The sequence below is a fragment of the Battus philenor genome, unplaced genomic scaffold (assembly GCF_028537555.1).
Source record: "Battus philenor isolate CCGP_79_NKW_IND1 unplaced genomic scaffold, ilBatPhil1.0.hap1 SCAF_29, whole genome shotgun sequence".
NCBI lineage: Eukaryota > Metazoa > Arthropoda > Insecta > Lepidoptera > Papilionidae > Battus > Battus philenor.
In genome coordinates, this window is record NW_027181692.1 from 1,434,819 (window position 1) to 1,452,871 (window position 18,053).

An 18,053-nucleotide genomic window follows, 5' to 3' on the forward strand; every position below is an offset into this window, starting at 1 on the left:
AACCTGATATTGATTTCCTGTAAATTTATTTGTTTGTCCCACATTCGTATTTATAGAGTGACAAATTGAACAAGTGCAAGGTAGCGAAGCTCTGAGACTGCGACTCTCAGGTTTTTACAAGTTCAAAATTTATTGCAACCACAAAGCGAATGAATACCAACATACTACAACTTACACAATTTTATAAACATATATAATAAATTTTATACTTCATAGGTACTTTTATAAATAATGTAAATGTTTTGATATTATAAGATAGTATGATGTTAGTAAATAGGTACTATAAGTGTATGTGTTGAGATCCACTATCGTGGACCCCCATTTTCATTTCATGGACCCCCAAATTTTTTTTCGCTGACGTAGACCCCTTGCAGGTTGTCATAGACCCCTAGGGGTCTATATAGACCACTTTGGGAATCACTGTTTAAGAATATAATATTGTAAAAACATATTTAAAATTGTTTATAAATGTTCTCATGTACGTTTTTTTGATATAGAGTTGTGATTTACTTAAAATTCAAATTAAGAATACCTATGTTATGTACACTTATCTCATATCTATAATGCTTACGTCATTCAGTATGTTATGTTTCATACGATGTTTCATTTACATTAAAACACATATTTTTAAATCATTTATCTTTTTTAATTTATTATACTAACATACTTTAAAATTTTCTAAAAAAAATATTTCGTTATTAATATTAAGCTATATATGTTATATATAGCCTATTTATAGCAAACTTTATAGCATTTACGTATTAAAAAATAATAGAAACGTTATTTTTTTTTGTATTTAGAATGCGAAATGTCAATAACTTATGTCAAACGTTTTGGAGGACAGATAATAAACAAAAATGTTTATCATTGTTTTAATTAAAAAATTTTAAACGCATTTTCTAAAACAAATTTACAATTTAAACATTCTACACTAATTTTGTTAGTAATAATTCGACAATGGCATAATATATACCTTATCTACTATGAAAATAAAAGTTTTTAAAAAAAATTCAGTTTTAGGATGAAATTGGTGTTCGATTTTTAAAACTATATAGCGTAAATAGGTAAGCGAAATGTATGGGGTTTGAGACAGTGTGTTTGGTGAAGTCACCGTCAGGATGATGAGGTTATGTGAACTCACCAGTGCACCCGTGGTGATGGAGCGCCGGTCCCTGCTGCGGACGCGCGTGGACGATAGCGGCCGGTGTCAACGAATGAATGCTGGAGTTATTATTATAATTGTGCATATCCAATGCGTTGTAACTCCAAAATATATTACTATGGTTATTAAAATATTGTCTTTTGCTTCTCAAAAATGTATGTAATAAACATAACAGCACAATTAAAATTAAAATTTTATATACCTAACATTGTATTTCAACAACCGTCCAACTTATATTTATTTATAAAAATCAAAATTATCTCTGTTTTATTTTTTATATGTGTATTACAATGAATTATTTGTCCATAAAAAAATATTCCCGGAAAGTTTGTAGTGTGAAATTAATACACAATGTAATACTTGATTTCATTGATATATAAGTACAATATCGGCGATAAATATTGCACATCAAACTTTGGAAAGAGACAATCGGATAATTTCGGCTTCGTAGAGCGTTATCTCTTTCACACGAAATACAACGACTGACAAAACGTCAAACAGGTACACCTTCAGGTGTGCGCTGTGGATCACTTGGAACGTGGTCGCTGATCGTGGGCTCTTTAAGATGAGCTCGACTTCTCCCAGTACGCAATGGGAAAGGGTCATGCTTGTAGCTTTGCTACGAAATCGCGGAATCTATAAATGCCTACATTAAGGCAGTGACAGTCCCGACTAAAAAAATCTCTGGTAACAACATGGTTGCAAATGCCGCTCACGTATTTACTATTTATAAGGTTCTATATTTCTATGAAATTTAGTATATTAATATCATAACTTAAATATGTTTTTAATTAATCTGATTTTTAATATCATTTATTTGTTAGCGTCATAATGGTAAATAAAGACAATTTACCATGAATAATAAAAAATACATTAAACGTGATTATTAACATTATGTATTTAAGCCAAAATAACAAAGTTTAAGTATTAGAAATCTGTAAATATATGAAAGTAATGTATAGCTGAATAATTATAAATATTTAACTTCTTTTCAGTTCAAAGACGCCCACTTTAAGGTATAAGCTTCCGCCAAAAGATATCTATGGGAGGATATACGCTGGTGCCTATAATCTGGAACCTTTTTCCTGAGGAATGAAATTATAAATAATTAATGCACAAAATGTGTATTGTGTATGAATGTATTCCGGGATCGAACATGCGACCTACGAACTAAAGTTTCAGAGCTACTATAGTATACAACATTCGCTTTTATTAAAATCACAGTACTGTTATTAAATGTAAGCAATTTTATTATTTACTTGAAACGTAATGAAGCTACAACGTTGTTCCAGACTGCCACCTTATCGAAGCGGACTGATATCACACTTGGCCTATGACCTCTTGAATTAAAGATTCATTATACCTGACCAGTTTGTAATGAACTACGGTGAACTAAACAATATCCCCCCTTGTGTACTAATTTTAAATAGCTTGGGGGGGCAGGAGGTGTCAGGATTCATTGGACAATTTGCTTCCACTGAGCCATTGGGTTTGCAAAAGGTATTTTAGCAGAAACGTGATGAGAGTTTCGAGCGACTAATTAAGATTGTTTATTGTTAAAGACGCAAGGGTCTGCGCTTATTATGAGGGTCCACTTTGAATATTTTCATACTTTTTGGGTGATCGGAATGTAGTGTCGCTTCTGACATGTTTAACAGAAAAATCGATTGATTTGTAACCGCTCCGGCATTTTGTATACTAGACGGCGAAAGGTTGTTGATAACGAAGGTGAATATATCGTTGATTAGAAATAAAAACTTGTTCAAAATGTAGTCGTGTGCATTTAACTTAAGAAAGCGACATTACTTTCCGGTCACCCAAATACTTGAAGAGCCTTAAAAATTATGATGACTTTTTAAAAAAGATAAACATTAAATATATATTATAGGGTACTGTTATAATAAATATTTTACGGAATGTCTCTTAAGAAAATTTATATTTACTAATATTACTGCGTAAAAGAAATGTTTTCGAAAGGGAAAATTTACAAAAAGACCTATTTATATAATATACGTGCTAAATATTATATTTCTTATATATGTATATATAGCGTTGATAAAACTTTTATAAAGTGTCTCAAAAGAAAATTTATATTTACTGACATTACAGCATAAAAGAAATATTTCCTAAAGGAAAAATTTACAAATATACCTATCTATATAAAATACGTGCTATATATTATATTTCTTATATATGTATATATAGCTTGGTTAACCTTTTATAAAGTGTCTCAAAAGAAAGTTTATATTTACTGACTTTACAACGTAAAAAGAATATTTCCGAGGGTGTATATATACAAAGATAAAACAATATCATTTCTATAAGTTACATTATATATTTATTAGAATTACTCTAATATAAATGATTATTAAATATGTAATACATCATTAAAAAAAATTTCCACTGACTTTCTTTCGCAATCTTCTCAGGTCTGAAACATTTATTATCCGAACAGAGTGAATTAAATAGATAGATAAAATCAAACGTAAGTTGAATAATGTTTTTTATTCCAATTTATAACATAGGCTTAATTAAAGTATTGATTATAAATATAAATCTAATCAAATGCGTATTTTTATAATCTCAACATAGATGACACATTCATGATATATACCGAAAAAATCTTAGTTTTAATACGGGCTTATATGTATGATAAAATTTGACACATTTTATGCATTTATTTATTTAGATCAGTGATTCCCAAAGTGGTCTAGGTCTAGGTTCGACAGCTGTTGCTTGACAAGCTGACGGAACAATCACGATAATTTAATTTTATTATTTATTATATTTATATTAATTGTATATATAGATATATAAATAGATATATGTACATATATAATGATATAACGATGTAGTTATTAGTATATTTATATAAGGTGTTTAATGTGATTATATTACTTCTCAATTTGATTTCACTTTTTTATTTTATTTTTATTAATTTATCTCTGCACCGCTTAAAAGTTAACATATCTTTACACATATAATATATAAAAAATGTTGAAATAAATATCGCTATATATGTGTTTCAAAACTTCTTTTATATTACTGTTCTATTTAAATTTCAGATATATATACTTTTGTAAAAAAAATATTTATCTTTTTAATACGTATTTATTTGTGGGTTATAAAAAGTTTCGTAATATCAAAGTGCCTAGTCAACATATACAATATTATAAAAAGATATATATACATCAAATACGAGTAAAAGGTTGATGATATATAAAAGGAAACATTCGGTAACATCATTTTTATTTCATCGCCTACCGTCAAAAATGTATCAAGTTACTTGTAATACTAAATACATAGTCACAAAGTATTCACCAATCTTATACATTTACTTATTTAATATTATATATTTTTCACGTCATAACATAAATAAATAGATGAACAATAAATAAAAAAATAAATAGACGGTTTTGATATAAGGTAATATCTCACGACAACCACAGAACAGTCAACGTGTACATATAAACATACATATATTTACATATATATATATATATATGAACAATAGCCTAGGGGTAAGGATTTAGCGATTGCAAATTTCGATAGGATACAATCTTATATAATTCACCCTTTGATTATTATTTATATATGATTGTCATTGAAGCAAGTTTCTAGATGGTAGGTAGTAATATCCTCTGAGTATTATAATACCACACTGCAATCGCCAACCCGCCTGCCAGTTGTGGCGATTATAGTATATCCTTCATAAATATACATTAAATTAGACTTTATAAAAACATAAATATTAAAATGTACTTTCTACTTACTTTTTTATATGGTATTACATTTTGAAAAATATTCATTGTAAGATGCTAGATGGAGTATTCCAAATTGTATTTTTAATATTTATATATATATATATATATATATATATATATATATATATAAAAATAAAAAATTCTCGTGTCACGGTGTTCGAACTTTAACTCCTCTGAAACGGCTTGACCGATTATTACCAAATTTTATATGCGTATTTATTAGCTCTGAGAATCGGCTACTATCTATTTTTCATACCCCTAAGTGATAAGGGTTGTTCACCCTTAAAAATATATATGATACAACATACAAAAATACATATAACCCTAAATTTTCACCCCTCTACGATCAACCCTTATTTTTAAATTGAGAATTAAAAATAATTTTTTTTTGCAAAACAACGTTTGCGGGATCAGCTAGTATATATATAAATTTTAGCTGTATTTACCCACAAGAGAAAATTGTGTAAGAAAAATTGTAAAAAATTATAAAACGCTGTCGTGCCTCGCAGCTGGGAGAAAAAAGATCCGTATCAAATAGCGGCAACCCTCTCCCAACTGTCTGCGTTTAGTTTAGGCGAAAAATAAATATTGTAAATAAAACACTAGCGATACAAATTAGAATTAATAAAAAAAAGATGCTAGATAAAGGTTGCACATAACTGTTCTAATTGAAAATCACCTAGGAATACCTATATATATCAATGATAGATCTAATGCGGAAATTATAATAAATAGTTAAATGAAATTAAATATTTCTATATTACTCACAGAGACAGCTTGCTCCTGCGCCGGCCATTTTGCGACTACATTATGTCAGCGGACGAAATAATTCAACCTACCCAAAATTAACTGTTGATTTAACTCTGAAAGGGTGTTAACAAAATTCATCTACCCTTTTTACATTTATTTGTAGCACTGTAGTTAACAGAGTATAAAACCACGGAACCGGACAGATTTCTTCACGGGCCATAAAGGATTCTCTGAGTACATATATTAGATATTTAATGGAATCAGGCGTTACCTTGCGGAAGTCCATCTTAAGTAAGAAAAGGACCAATATTTAGCCACTTCCGCACATGCAGTGGTAAATGCGCATGCGGCAAACAATGCGAATCACACAATCGCACACAACACAGAGTTCTTGTGTTTGGCACTAATCGGTGTAACATAGCTCCTGAGGATGCCCCGTGGAGGGGTGAAACACGTGTTGAGTAATTTGGCGGTGGCGGTTGTGTGATTCGCATTGTTTGCCGCATGCGCATTTATCAGCGGGCTGGCGGGCGGTGCACTTTGTTGCACGACTACCACTGCATGTACGGAAGTGGCTAAATATTGGTCCTTTTCTTACTTATATTAGTCTAGACCTGAGGAGAGTCCCACTTGCATCTGTTACCCGGAAGTGAACAACAACGTGGTTTACATCATATCCGGCTTTCGTGTGTTTGGAGAACTCCGCCCTGATCCCAAAGTCGAGATGGGAAAGTGTATCGAAGAAGGCAGCATCTCACCTTCACGGGTGACATATGTCGCCACCTATTCCTAGAGTTCTTCCTAAAAGTAGTACAATATACAATACACAAGAAAAATACACAGAAGTAAGTTAAAAAGTGTCGAATAAGATCTCAAGCTAGTCATAAAGCAATATAAGTTTAATAAATAAGAAAATATAATAAAATAGATATAATTATACACAAATAAAATCGAATATGTCAAAACTGTGATAATGTATCAAACTGCAGTCTAGTAACGAATATGAGAGAAGAAAGGTGATGAACAGGAGACGATTCGAATGTGAAGAAAGATAGAGATTGTGAAAGATAAAAAGAGAAAGTGAAATAAAAGAAAGAAATGAAAGATTTCTTTATCCGAGTTGTAATGTCCTTGTCCCACACATGATACGTGAACGAGAGACCCCAAAAAGAAACAAGAAAAAAAAATATGATCTAACTATATAACACTGTCTCTCTATCTCTCTCTCTCTTTCTCTCACTCTCTCTCCATATATATACCTTTATTATGGTTTATTACCCATAGATATAATTGGGTCAGACCTATGCCGACCAGTGGGCATCTTTGGGCTGAAACGTCGATACAAACTCACTTATAAATTCACGTTTAAAAAATAAATTTTAAAAATTATATATGGCATCAAATTAAAAGAAACTGAGCAGTTGCTCTTTTTAAATTAAATCTAACAATGTTTAATATATACATTATATTATCAACCATGTAAATGTGTCAACAAATCTAGTTTCACGCATTTAAATGAATTAAAAACTCTTAAATGCTATTACAATATTTATTTAACAATATGCGTTTATATTCACAATTTGTGTATTAATTATATAGGATCGTCACTGCTCACGTGTTTCCAGAGGATATATATATAGATATATCCTCCCATAGATATCTTTGGGAGAGGTATGTACCTTTCAGAAGGCATCTATGGTCTGAAACGAAACAACTACTACTACTCCGCTAGCTCAGTGAACCAAAGTGGGTCTTGGCCTCCGAAGCGAGAGACTTCCACTTTCCTCTATCTTGCGCCATCGTCTGCCATTGGCTGACATTCAATTCGCGCAAGTCTGTCTCAACGCGACCGATCCAGCGATACCTGGGTCTACCCACTGGTCTTCGACCCCTCGGTTTTTCCGGGTACGCTACCTTCACGCTCCGATCCGATCCCATTCGCTCTAAGTGACCAAGCCAGCGGATTCGTTGAGCTTTATATTCGCCAATGATATTTGGCTGTGCTACTAAAGTCTCGATTTCGGCATTCTTTCGGAGCCTCCAAGATCTGTCTTGATTTCTCGCTGGTCCCAAGATCTTCCGCATGATTTTGCGTTCCGTCACTAGCAGTTTTTGTTCTTCTTTCAAAGTTAGCGTCCAAGCTTCACAGCGAGACAACGAACAATTTTATATATATAAATAGATATATCACTAAAAACAATCATTTCACCCATATCAATTATGCCCGCATTGGATAACTGACAACCATTCATTTTGTAAGCTTGTCAAATACAAGTTTTACGCGCGGTTATACTCGTGTTATTAGCAACATATTTATTTAGTGACATTGTGGGGAAAAATAGAAGGATATGACTGAGATTGCGACGGTAGAAGGAAAAAGGAAAGTAAAAAATGTTAGATAGTATTAAAATAAATAGAAAATCCTAACGTATATTTATCATGAATCCTAAATAAAATTTACAATGTTACATACATATATAAATCATATAAAAATACAGTATATTTGCAAATACAGGTACAGGCAACTAAAATATATTGAATACAAAATGACAAAAAAAAAGAATTTTCGAAAAAATAATCGCATCGATTATTAAAGAATTTTGTAGATAAACACTTTTCCATAATCAACAATTTATCAATAGATGTTGAAGAATTATAGAATTTTTTAGCAAAACTAAACGCCAAAATACTAAGTATATCCTGGAGAAATAATGTCAAAACTTAAACAATAGAAAACTCTTATACATAATATTGTAACCTTCTGTGGGATAGATCTAGGAAGTTCCATCACGAACCTTTGGACTCCAGACAGAGACGAGGCAAAAGGCTAACAGCTTCAGAACCTGAAGCATCGAGAAGTCACCAGTTCTATAGCCTGCAATTGTAATGCTGAATAATAGAAAACATGAAGGATGAAAGAAAGAGGTTGAAAATATGAACGTATATATCCCAGTCCCGAAAACAAGGCGAGGAAGAAGTATTTTTAAAAGATTAAAAAGATCCTCGCAATGACCGATCTTACGCTGCCAACATCCAGCGACTTCCCGCGACTTCCAGCTACTTCCCGCGACTTCCCGCAACTTCCTGCAACTTCTCATGACTTCCCATGGCTTCCCACGACCTATATCGTCGGTCCATCTAAAGGGGGACTTCCCACACCGCGTCCACCAGCTTATAGTCACCAATGTGTGTTTCCTATTAAAAACAAATCACAAAAAACACAACCCTGAAATTGATGAAACTGAATTCTACTATTTACACACATTCAGAATACTCCAACTTTATCTCTTTCATATATTAGGGGGACCGGAAAGTAATGTCGTTTTTGACGACATATTTTACAAAAAACCGATTGATTTATCTTCGCTCCGGCATTGATTTTGTATACTAGACGGCAAAAGGTTGTTGATAACGAAGGTGAAGATATTGTTGATTAGAAATAAAACTCGTTAAAAATTTATTCGTGTGAATTTAACTTAAGAAAGCGACATTACTTTCCGGTTATCTTAATGAGAATAGGAGATCAGGTTTGACTGCCGATAGTCATCACCGATAACACACATTTGTCGTAAACTATGGATATTGGACCAGAAGATTTTTTTAATTTTTTTTTTATACAAACAGACAAACAGTTTATGTTATATATATATTTAAATCGGTGCTTACGATAACATAGATATTATATAAAAAAAAATTTCCGACGACTGTACACCAGTAAAATTATTTTGTATAATATGTTCGGTATAATGTTTGTGACTTTGCTGATTGGGAACTGTATGTATTATTGCGTGTTGTATTATTAATATTTACATCGTGTATTATACATATTACAGGTTACGCGTGAAATTATATTTAATAAACTTTTAAATATTGACATTCAAAAAAATTATTGTAATATATTTAATATGCATTTCGTTTATTTTATTTTCAGATATCTTAGACGCTGAAGGAATTTCAAGACAAAAACGGTGAGATACGTAATAATATAATGTTCCTTGACACTACCCACCACAATACAACAACCGTTTTCAGGGGCCGCCCGTTTTCTAACCGCGAACAGCGTGGGCGAACCGAGGTTGGATCCAGAGCCATCCTTGGCTCGCCTGTGGTCCACGCTGCCGTCCCAAGTCACACACAACATCAACACTGCACAGCTCTACTCGGGTAGAGCGGTTTACTACGAACGTTATACAACTGGAACGCGTCTGTACAGCTTCTGTTTTATTTTTAAGTTCACATACCCTTCCACTCTGTAAACTCTGTTGTGATGAAGCTGTAAAAGCCTTCGGACTAACAGCATCAACTTCAACCGAAACCAAGTGGCAATCAATACAGGATAGGCTTTTATTACACTTCTATCAACACCTACACGTATACGTGTAATATAGCCTTCATTATTCAGTTATACAATCATTATTATTAAGCCTCTACCTTGATCTCAAGGTGGATATAGAAGAATAGAAGAGAATAGCGTTTTATTCCTCATGGAATGTCAATATCGACCTGCGTTTCTTGAGTTGATGTGAGTTTGGTGTGATTGAAGATATGCCGCTAGCTGATTTAGGCCTTTTGCAGCTTCAACAAAATTGAGTCTCCGAAAACAGGAGGTCCGAGGACTAAAAATTAACACTGGGTGATCGTACCCCAGTTACATTGAAGACGAAGGAAGAGGGACAATAGATAATTTGATGTGTTTGAATTTGTACTGCTAGCCGATTTAGGCTTTGTGTTTCAAAGAAATTGATTTCGTGGACCAAAAATTTAGTCAGGTTGTTCATACTCCTGTTACATAGAAGACGCAAGAAGAGAGACAATACACGTGTAAATGTATAGTGTAGTGAATGAGGTGTAGTGTAAGTTGTGCGAAGCGAGAACTACTCGGCGGTCGGGAGAGACATGGGCCTTTCCGAACCGCCCTAGCTTGAACGCGGGCTGGGCGGGCGCGGTTGCCGAGTCATGTGTATAAGAGTGATGACAGTTCTGTGTGATGTGAGAGCCATATAAATTAGACGTAATAAAAATATGAGGTAGCATATATCCAGAGGTGTACATCATGCGACTTTGGTGTACATCACACGGTTGCCGTATCATGAGTATAAGTGTGATGAATGTTCAATGCATCGTTCCCGACAGGGATATACAGACCTCGTCGAGGTCTATATTGGAGAAGTACTACGAGGGCTTTAAGTTCCTCGGCAGGCGATGAAGACCCGGTATGGCGCTTGGTGGCTTTCATTTGCTCCGAGTGAGCCGCCAGAAACTGGAACAAGGGTTACGGGCTTGCTTCTTGGAAAAAGCGACTTTGCTCAGGCTGATGTAACTAGAGGGTGAAGTGAGAGAGAGGTTTCGAGTTGGTCTTCGAAACCTTCTCCGCTGGAGCGGAAGAGGCTTAACGGGCGGCGTCGTTAAGAGTGCGGGAGGTGAAGGTTGTAGTGGTAGTGGCAGTAGGGTCAGGTAAACCCGACTAAACGTAACCAAATGTTTGTGTAATAAAAGAGTAAATTTGTCTCTAAATGATTATAGAACAAAAATAGATACATAGTATCAAATGCAATCAGAAATATAGATGATGGAAGGAAAGACGATGTGAAAGAAGATCAGAACGTGAAGAATAAAAGTATTTATGAAGAATATGAGAAAAGTGAGAAAGAATTTGCGAGGAAGACGGGAGCAAATAAAATCTTTATTACACATTACAAAAATATACACTCATTTGATTTATTTTTATGCATCCTTAAATTAAGGTTTGAAAGGTAGTTCATAATTAAAAAAACAACAGTGTAATATATAAAAATGTTCTTATATTAGACGTTTTTATTATAAAGGTTGATTTATTATAGGTGTAATGACATAAACGGAGTGGATTTATACGCCCGTTTCTAAACAGCCTGTATAAAATGATCACATTGAAATATGTTGCGCGACTGTCTAATTGACAAAATACAAAATTTGTTACAGTACAAAATCTTCGAAGTCAGATATTAAACAACATATATATGTATATATTTATGTATATGTCACCCATAAACACGTTTGAATATGCCAATTCTCATATTACAGTTTTTATATTGTGTACCGATACCACTATACCGCGCCATAGGAAAGCGCGGTGAGGTGGGGGCGGAGGAAAAAAAAGCATATACATTGCCGGCGCACTGTCGTATCGGAACAATCTCTACTGCGAAAACTGTCGTATCTGTATATGCTGAAAAATAAAGATCTTGTTAAAAAAAAAACCTTTTTATACTTGTTTTGTCTGCAATCACAGCGCAGCACATCCTCAAAGTGAACAGTAGACCTTATATAGTCATCGGAAGGGGAGAGGGCAGGTATAGCAGTAGAACCTCCGATGATGAAATGTTTCCTTCCAGATGCATCGTGGTACAGAAGCAATCAGGCACTCACGGCGACAGCACCGAGGGTACTGATGATGGTGACGATGAAGACAGATCCGTAGACCCCAGGATCACAAAGCCCGACAGGACAAGGGTATTGGACTCTTTGGATCACAAACATCGCGATGTTGAGGTGATCATTTATTACTTTTTTTCCTTTAGGATTAAAAAAGTTGTTTTATATTAAATATGATGATGACAATGGAAGCCAAGAGAACAATGAGGAGATTCGTCAAAGAGCCAAGGTCGACGAAGGACCTTACAGAATTGCCGAGGTCCGATGAAAAATAAAGATTTTCGAATGGCGAGCAGGTGTCAGTAGACCCAGCGTAATTTGCCCCCCATTAGGTGGACCAATGACTTAGTCCAGACATTGATGATGATAATGCCGTAAGGTGATGAAGTCGATTTCGAGTTAATCAATGTATATACATATCACCTATATGTCATGGAATTGCAGTAGGAAAACTGACTACTATCTACGTAAATAAGATTTCAGTGTTGTACAGTGCCAATCTAGTGGTACAATTAAAATATTTACTGAAAAAAATATTTACAGCATTGTAATGACAAAGAAAATTTTACTTTTAAATGAACTAACGTGGACGGATAGTTTTTAATATTTACATTTTTATAAGATAACCATGTAATGTTAAAATTTGAAATACATTTAATATCTTAACCCTTTCGCTGCCCAAAAAAATGAATTACTCCCTCAGCAGCCGGCGCCCTAGTAAATTGTCTGTATGAACGCATTTGGTTATGTGACAAATATCTGCACAGGGAGCGTATGCAGCTGTCGCGTAGTTAACAAACAAATTAACGACAATTATCATGCAATTACTGACACGACAATGTAAAACATATATTCTGCGCCAGAAAGCGCTGTTCTTTATAGAATAAGTGTCTATAGTCGAGCGCCAAAAGGCGCTGTTCGCAGCGAAAGGGTTAATCATAGATTATATTTTTATTTTGTAAAAATATAAATAAACATATAATACATTTGTTGAAAATCATACAAGTGTTCAACGCCCGTTTTTAATTATACGAGTAAGTATTAATATTTATTACACAGTGTCTAATAATAAATTACATAAAGCTATTTTTGTGTCTGATGGGTACTGTCTTCCTATTGACATATACAGATTCCTTTAGTTTGACGGGACAGGACACAGATGGCGCTTATTTCAAAAACCGTTTTAGGTTAAAGTTGTGTTGTTTAAAGCATGTGCCTCCACACAGATGGCGCTTATTTTAAACCGTGTTTTAGTTTAAAGTGATCTGGAGCATGTGTCTTATTAATAAGATCTCGGCTTGAGCTGTCACTTAGTTCTGTTTTATGGACCAAACCTCACTTTGGTCCATTTCTATTTCCTGGCTTTATTATTTCGTAAAGCGTTAGAGCAAATAAAAAAAACCTTTTGATTATTTTTTATAATTATGTTACAGACTATGCCGTCAAATTTACTAAAATATCGGATATTACCAACGAAGAGGTATACCGGCGAATTACGGCGTTACAAGAGTAGGTATCATCGGAAACCATAATAAATCTTCAACTAGCTAGTACCAAACTAAACGTACAGATGGCGCTGTTACAAATTCAATTATATTGAGTCAGTTTTTAAATATACATATATTCAATAATAGTAATGAAATCTTTTCAATAATAAAGTGCTATTTATATCTAATATTTCGTGTTTTAATTAAGTGTTAAACTATTGACTATTTTTTGAAGATTCCCACATTTTGTAGGAATTGCTTTCCATTCGCTGTACTGTGTTGCCAAATGTCATTGCCTGAAGCGTTTATATAAAAAATATATTTATTGATTTATTCACCCTTTTTACAATCTTTGTAACAGAGGACTTACTGCCATGAGACATTTACTACCATTCAATCTAAGATGGCGTAGATTTTATCTGTGTTTGTGCTATTTGACCATATGAAAAACTAATTCAAAATATTTTTATTCAAGTCGGCATTTACACACACTTTAAAATTGTCAATTATTTTAACATTATAAGTAATGAGCTACCACCGGTTCAAAACGCTGATGTTCTAACAGCCGACCAGAAAATCAACAGTTGCTATTTATAAATTAAATGTAACAATGTTTCATGTGTACATTATAATATCAATCCTGCTAATGACCAAGAAACCAATTTCCACACATTTCGACGAGTCTGTTTAATATTTATTAATAATTTACTTATTTTTTATTTACACTTTACTGTGCACCATAGATAATAACTAACAAAAAAGAAACTATTTCTATAGAGATACAAGAGGAGGTGTTATCGCTCGAGGCGATCTCTACCAAAACAACCTTTGGATGGGGATGAGAGACATGAAGGAGAGGGCAGTTTAGGGTCTATGTACTTGCAAATACATACATACACACTTAGGCATATATATATGGCGAAGGCATTAAATATATACGAATTAATAACAAATACTATATATTTTTAATTATTAATTTAAAAAGTGTCACCACAGAGACAAGAATAAATGTCAAATCATTAAGAAATACATGGTGATGGTTGTCTGGTGTGTTTTAATATCTGTAGCTTTAAAATAAATATAAATAACAAACATCCATCCATTACAAGCGCACATTTTATCATAAATGTACTTTTATTAAATAAATCTTTTTATATAAAAAGATATAGATATCTATATCTATGAAAAAAAGGTCTGAGATATCTCGTAGCACTTTATATGCACATTCCGACTCATAAAGGAATTGTGAACTTTAACAAGAAATTTAGCCATTACGAGTTTATTTTTATGTTTTTATGTTTGACATGTGTCTGTCACAATTTTCTGCTTATAAGTAATATGTTATGAAATATGTGTTGAAAAGGAAACACTCTCTAGTTTTTTAGTTATAAATTGTCGGCACAGTTTTTTTTTTTTTGTAAAATAAATCAGGGGCGGCTTAACCTACAGTGCAGGATGTGCAATGCACACAGGCGTCGTGCCGCTCCCTGAGACAGCTAAGAGCATCGTCTTGGACCATCACGGTACAACAATGATATGACAGAAGCGGCCAGCCAGCGCGGTGGCGGCAGTTATCAAACGCGAGCGCCCTATGGGCGGCTTCTTTTTCGAACATTTTCTTTCAACTCGAAATAAACCTTATTTCACCTATTTAAAGTTTAAATGTGACGGCAAAGTTGATAGTTGTAGCCGCGGGGGAGGGGAGTAGTCAGGTCTAGGGGGCGCCAGGGTTTCATTGCACACGGGCGCTACACGAGCTAGAGCCGCCCCTGAAATAAAGATAACTCTATGAAAATAATTAAAATATACGAGCCGAGCCTTATTAACGTCCATGACATTGGTTTTCAAAAGCTACTTATTTATCGACATTTAAATCAGGCAACGGAAGTTTTAAGTTATTTTGCAAGACCTATGCTCACAAATCTTAATTTTCTACCGCTGGGCTAATATTGCTCATATTTAGATCTGTGAAATGAATCATAAATAAAACTAAATTCATTTAAAATTATTTTTATTACAAAAAAAATCTCGTCTTTCACACCCTAACATTGAACACGCAAACGAAGTATATATTACAACAAATGTACACAAACAGGGTGTTAGAAAATCGCGAAAGTTCAATATACAGTATAATAAAGTAACAATTCATACACAGTAACGCCTTCTACAACACGGTAGTTTGGAACCATTTGAACAGCAGGTCGTTGCTTGCTGGTCATAAGCCGCTCTTATAATTTCCAATAGCTGGTCTTCCTTTCGCCTATCAGTTCGTGATCTCCAGGACCTATCCCCAGCAGCCATCCAATCAGAGCTGTGACTACTGCCACTTAAACCTGCAAATCTGCTTAACTAAATCCGTTACTGTCATCTCAAGTTTAACGCCCGCTACATATATATAATATACAGATATAATTTCCACAGAAATTAGCGTCAGTGCCTTTGTTTTTACAATAGCATATAACATTTCAGAATTTTATTTTTCTCGCGTTTCTACTTGTCACAGTGTTCACTAAGTCTTTTAATATATTTTAACGACGTCCTAACAATGTCCAATTTTTAAAATTACATTTCGTGCGACCGCTTCCTGATCCCTACTCCATACATCCTCAGGTTGTGCGCCAGTTGATGGATTTGGCGGTGGCATCTTGGATCTATTGTAACGTGATATTGCTACCACCATATGGATACTGCTGTACAGCCGGAGGGTGTTTATTGTTGGATGCACAGCGATGATCACCTCGATCTTTAGCCCCTGAGCCTGGTGGATGGCTGATATATATATATATATATATATATATATATATATATATATATATATATATATATATATATATATATATGTGTGTGTTTAATTTTTTTATTGACATCTGGAGTCTACCACATGTTCACTAACACCAACTTCAATGACGTTGAGTTTGGAAGCACATGAACATACTGTGACATTTTTTTTTTAAATTAACACAACGCGTTATACGGGGTCTTAATATATAAATGTTTTTTCTATAACGCTGGACTTATTTATCGTGTTATATAGGGAGTTATTATATTTATATGTTATCCCAATTAAAATGATACAGGAGGTACATTGAACCATCGCCAGCGGCTCATTGAATAGGGGAATACCACAGAAATATTGTTAATTATATACACCGGGCAAAAGACGGCGCTGTACAGTATCCAGCGATAAATATCGACAAACAGAGATAGTGCTCTACGGAGCCGAAATTAGCCGATTGTGTCTTTCCAAATGTCGATGTGCAATATTTATCTCCGAGTACTGTAAAATACTTTTCAACCTGTGTTTGGCTGACGCTTTTTATTGGTTAAACACTGTTTTCACCGAGGAGGTTTTATTGGGTAGAAAAACCCACATTATTTTGTCCTTATCCGGAAAATTTCCAAAAAAATATTATGTTATAAATAAATATTAGTGAATTCTGAACAATTTGTACAGAAAGATTTTTTTTTTTGCAGATTTCACAATTAGTGATATATAGGCGCAGCTAACTGAAAATTATGGCGGGTATGGTGGGATAGCTGGTAGGTTTACCTAAAAATGCCTGAAAGCATTTTGTACCACTCGACCCAACGTATTTTCTAATTTTTTTGTGAAGGTAAGGCTGCCTCTATGAAAATTATAAATAAATATATCATCACCGTCTCATAGGCAGTTACTTCATTGTTTATAAGAGAATAAAGCTATATTTAAGACGCGTTAAAAACAATTCAACTTTAAAAAAACATCGAGTTTTTAAATTAAAATTTACAATGTCACAGTTAAAAAATGCAATTATATCTTAATATATATACTACACACACCTAACTCTGCATAAACCACGCAAAAATCTTATCTCCATCTTTAAATTCATACAAGAAACATAGTGTTTATATTACACAAAACACTTTATCCTTATAAACGATTATTTACAATTATCCTATTTTAGAACACAATAATTTGTATTATATACGAACTAACATCAAAAAGTGAAATGAAAATTGAACACACTGTATCTAGTAAATATATCTCTTTTACACATTGCAATTTTTAATCAATTAAATATATTAACACACAATTTGGCTGAATGATGTGCATTCCTTTACCGTTCTAAAAAAAAAGTAAACGTCAAAATGAGAATTATAGACAAATACAGCTTCGGAGGTTAGATTTACCATTAAATATTTAAGATTCGTGAGCATATATTTGTACAATTTGATTTCTAACGCTATTAAAGAATTTTTACATTTAAATATATTTTTATCAAAAACATTTTAGTATTCAAAGATGCATATTACATTTATCGCAGCCTTTACATTTAAGTTTAACATCGTCCAATCCACGTACCAAGTAGTAATAAAATATAAAACAGAATTGAAACAAAAATCGTAAAATAAATAAGACATTGACGTCGAAATTGGCGGCAATGAATGTCAACTGTCACAAGTTTCACAAATTATAGAAATGTCACAATTTTTTTTTCT

The 18,053-nt window shown here is 33.4% G+C and overlaps 1 protein-coding gene across 1 annotated transcript in view; it reads right to left on the reverse strand.

Moving 5' to 3' along the window:
• Nucleotides 1–1,211, reverse strand: part of cv-d (crossveinless d) — a 45,565-nt gene extending 44,354 nt beyond the window's left edge. The window contains exon 1 of the mRNA XM_068770019.1: nucleotides 1,142–1,211. The gene's annotated coding sequence lies outside the window, so the exon portion shown is untranslated. The remainder of the gene's footprint in view (nucleotides 1–1,141) is intronic.
• Between the last annotated feature and the right edge of the window lie 16,842 nt (nucleotides 1,212–18,053).